General features: G+C 46.3%; 1 long non-coding RNA gene across 1 annotated transcript; it reads right to left on the minus strand.

Annotated features, from left to right (window-relative positions):
• Positions 1 to 2,175: 2,175 nt before the first annotated feature.
• On the minus strand, positions 2,176 to 4,376 carry LOC142662311 (uncharacterized). Its single transcript, XR_012850898.1, has 3 exons — positions 3,966 to 4,376; positions 3,687 to 3,846; positions 2,176 to 3,342 (listed from the first exon to the last, which is right to left on the minus strand). It is a non-coding gene; the product is annotated as an uncharacterized LOC142662311 (long non-coding RNA).
• Positions 4,377 to 4,611: the final 235 nt, after the last annotated feature.

Here is a 4,611-nt window from a genome sequence, read left to right on the forward strand (position 1 = left end):
GATACTGTCTGCTGAGCTGTGTATCTAATCCTATCATGTGTGGTACTGTCTTCTGAGCCGATGTGTATATATATATATATATATATATATATATATATATATATATATATATATATACATATAAACACACACACTTGTTTTTGTGGGCGGACATATGTTAGTATAAGGATACTTACTGCTGGGGCCCTGTATATAATCCTACCATGTGTGATACTCTCTGCTGGGGCCATGTATCTAAGCCTATCATGTGTGATACTGTCTGCTGGGTCCATGTATCTAAGCCAATCATGTGTGATACTGTCTGCTGGGCTGTGTATCTAATCCTATCATGTGTGATACTGTCTGCTGAGCCACTGTATCTAATCCTATCATGTGTGATACTGTCTGCTGAGCCACTGTATCTAATCCTATCATGTGTGATACTGTCTGCTGAGCTGTGTATCTAATCCTATCATGTGTGATACTGTCTGCTGAGACAGGGTATCTAATCCTGTCATGTGTGATACTGTCTGCTGAGCTGTGTATCTAATCCTATCATGTGTGATACTGTCTGCTGAGCTGCTGTATCTAATCCTATCATGTGTGATACTGTCTGCTGAGCTGCTGTATCTAATCCTATCATGTGTGATACTGTCTGCTGGGCTGTGTATCTAATCCTATCATGTGTGATACTGTCTGCTGAGCCGGTGTATCTAATCCTATCATGTGTGATACTGTCTGCTGAGCTGCTGTATCTAATCCTATCATGTGTGATACTGTCTGCTGAGCCGTGTATCTAATCCTATCATGTGTGATACTGCCTGCTGGGTCCATGTATCTAAGCCAATCATGTGTGATACTGTCTGCTGAGCCGTGTATCTAATCCTATCATGTGTGATACTGGCTGCTGAGACAAACCATCCAATCATATCCAGCAGTGTAGCTATAGGTGCCTTAGTCTTATAGATCTGCCATCTCCAATATGTATGTAAAAGTTTATTTATTGTTCGTCGGGGGGGGGAATATGTCTCAGGGCTTGTGCCCCTGATTCTTTAAGATCCTAGCAGCGCCCCTGTGCCTAACTAATATATGGGGGCAGAAGGGGCGCCTTACTAATATATACGGACACAACTAATATATGGGGGCACGAAAGAAAACTACTATTCTTTAGGGGGAAACATGGGACATTACTACTGTGTGGGGGCACATAGGGAGGGATTACTGTATAGGGAGTAGAAAGGTGGACCTGAAACGGAACCATAACTATTTTCTTGAAGGTCACACTTTTTTGGGGGATTGTTGCCCTGTATGGGACAGTATAGGTGGTATTGGTAGGGGAAGTTTATCAACATCACGTGTACCTCTAATTCCTCCAGGTACTGAAATACTCGAGCCTACAGATACCAGGTCTTCCGGAAATCACAACCTCCGTGTAACCGGTACATCAAGATTCTCACATCGCAAAAACGGCGCCATCTGTATTCATTGGCCCATGACTTCCATGTGACTGGTGAGTGATCCACGGTTACATCCTTCTGGTATTATGTTCCTGCCTTTATACTGCCGCCGCTTGAGTTGCCCCGCAAAGGGGCCCACTATGGTTCTGTTGTCCAAGGGCCCACATAAACCTGGAGCCGGACCTGCAAAGGAGACTTCCAGTATGACCTGATGTAATGTAACAGTACGAGAAATCTTCCCAGAGGAAGCGACTAACCGGACTGTATGATCTTCAACCTCAGGAAAGGTTACACATTTCCAGCTTCAGTAGACAGTTGGAGGCGCCCCCTACAGGAAGGGATCTGGTGTCAGAAATGGAATCCGACCCACCGCCTCGAGGGGGGACTGTGACCCCAATGCAGAGTGCTAGCCTGCTCAGCCATCCTGATTGACTTGGTTAAGGTGCAGCTAAATGTTTAACAAACTTCTGACATGTCAGAAGTTTTGATTGGTGGGGGTCCGAGCACTGAGTCCCCCACCGATCGCTAGAACGAAGCAGCTGAAGGTCTCGTGTGAGCGCTCAGCCACTTCGTATCTGTTCGGCTTTTTCCGAAAAGCCGATGTATCGGAGTACAAGCTCATAGACTTTCTATGGAGTCCGTACTCCTATACATTAATTTTCGGAAAAAGCCGAACAGACACGAAGCGGCTGAGCGCTCACACGAGACCTTCAGCTGCTTCGTTCTAGCGATCGGTGGGGGACTCATGTCAGAAGTTTGTCGAACGTTTAGCTACACTTTAAAGAGTCTCTGTCACCAGTTTCCCACTTCCCTATCTCCTACCTAATCTAATAGGCGCTGTATATCTACTTGGATCTGAAGGATCCCTTGGAGATTTCCAGAAGTCAATGGAACCAGGGGTTCCCAGCCAGTCTTCTATACCGAAACCTGTCAATGGAACCAGGGGTTCCCAGCCAGTCTTCTATACCGATACCTGTCAATGGAAGCAGGGGTTCCCAGCCAGTCTTCTATACCAATTCCTGTCAATAGAACCAGGGGTTCCCTGCCAGTCTACTATACCGATACCTGTCAATGGAAGCAGGGGTTCCCAGCCAGTCTTCTATACCGATACCTGTCAATGGAACCAGGGGTTCCCAGCCAGTCTACTATACCGATACCTGTCAATGGAAGCAGGGGTTCCCAGCCAGTCTTCTATACCGATTACTGTCAATGGAACCAGGGGTTCCCAGCCAGTCTTCTATACCGATACCTGTCAATGGAACCAGGGGTTCCCAGCCAGTCTTCTATACCAATACCTGTCAATGGAACCAGGGGTTCCCAGCCAGTCTTCTATACCGATACCTGTCAATGGAACCAGGGGTTCCCAGCCAGTCTTCCATACTGATACCTGTCAGACCAATACCTATACCGAGGAGATCTGCAATCAGGCACATTTAGCTAAGCTGACAGGATCTTCCCTGGCCAGGATATAGGATAAGACAACGTTCTCGTGCCAGGTAGGAGCTAAACCTACAATGTTGTAATTCATAACCAGACGCATACTCTATTGTGCCACTGGCCGTGTTCAGCAGAGTAGTCTCTTCAAAACGCACATCCACTTTGAAGGCCCTAGGACCCCCTAGAGGTGGAGACTTGGATCTCCCCCTGGTCAACATTCCGGTCCCATGACTGGATGGACTTCAACAATTTTTTCCACGGTACAGAATATTCTCCAACTTTTTCCTGACCTTCCACAGAGAATTCTCCATAAGAATGATATATTGACTGAACTCATTTCACGAGGGCGACAATCTTGGCACCTAGAAGTTCATAGCTGACAGGCAAGAGAATATCTCAATCCCTGCAGCTACAGTGATCTCAATTGGAGGTTGTTTTTCTTCCGCCCAATCTCTGTTGCCAAAACCTGCTGAAGAAATCGAAGAAATAAATTAATTAGAGAAAAAATACAAATCTGATATCACAGATACTAAGTATAAAACAAAGGGATAGCTGCGCTCATTGAGGCAGTGCAGCACTATGTCCAGTCAAAATAAAATATAAGATATGTCCTCTTCATACAAATACTAATTTTTTCAGGAATACTCTTATCTGAAAAACGCTGAAAACTCGGGGCGCCTCCGACCCAACACATGGAACATCCCAAAGGACGCTGTCACGAAGGGTCTGTGGACCCACTGGGCTGTACCGCCTTGGCGCTAAGGCAGCTGGCCAACAGGGCTCAGGTGGGAGCCTACAGTTCGTATAGGGTACCTGTGGCCGCTCAGACAGTAGCAGGGCAGGCTCGGCTTGGACTAGGCAGCAGGTAGATGTCAGGCGAGGTGAAGCTGGTCAGACGTGGGATACAGCACAGCACGACTTTGGCACAGCACAGTGCTCGACCAGGATGGTATGGAAATGCATGGAACAGGAACTGGAACAGGAAACAGGAACACACTAGGAGGCCATCACATAGACAAACTTAGGAAACATCAACAACGCTCAGGCAAAGAAGCAGGGGGCAGGACCCCTCTTATAGTCCAGGGTACTCACGGGTCAAAGTTCATCAACAGGAGGCTGGGGCCATCGCTTGCTGACTCGTGGCTGCGGCTGTCAGGCGGAGGTTGGAGCTGACGGCCCGCAGCCACGGACATTACAGACGCTAACTCGATCTGCCTAGTGGGAGGAAAAGGTTAAGGTGTATTAGTGCAACAACAAGCTAAAACATTCAATAGCAGAGGGCCAGCAGCAGCTTCACAGATTGCATAGGGTTAAGAAACACCATTTGTATAACACCAGGTTCAATCTAGGAAGTCCAGCAGAATAAAAGAAAACAAAAACATAATACAAAGCAAACAAGCAGAGCAAACCATCTATTCAAAGTCCACACAGGACAGAGAAAACACAAGGCTGGACGTCCTTTTATAGGGTGAAGAGGATGCAGGTAAATAGTGTTTAATTTTTTTTAAATTAAAATTTCTGTCGGACTAGTTCACAGGGGCAAAAATACCCCATTATTATTCTGCTGGCAGGACGTAAGGGAACTATAATGACTGTGTGCCGAGGTGTGAACAGAACATGGTAGGAACATGGGTCTTTTTTTGTTTTTGCTTCTATCCCCAAAATCAAATAAATTACAATTCCAATGTATACGTCCCCCAAAATAATATAAACAGCCAAACAGCAAAGCATCCCAAAG

Source organism: Rhinoderma darwinii, chromosome 10 (genome assembly GCF_050947455.1).
Source record: "Rhinoderma darwinii isolate aRhiDar2 chromosome 10, aRhiDar2.hap1, whole genome shotgun sequence".
NCBI lineage: Eukaryota > Metazoa > Chordata > Amphibia > Anura > Rhinodermatidae > Rhinoderma > Rhinoderma darwinii.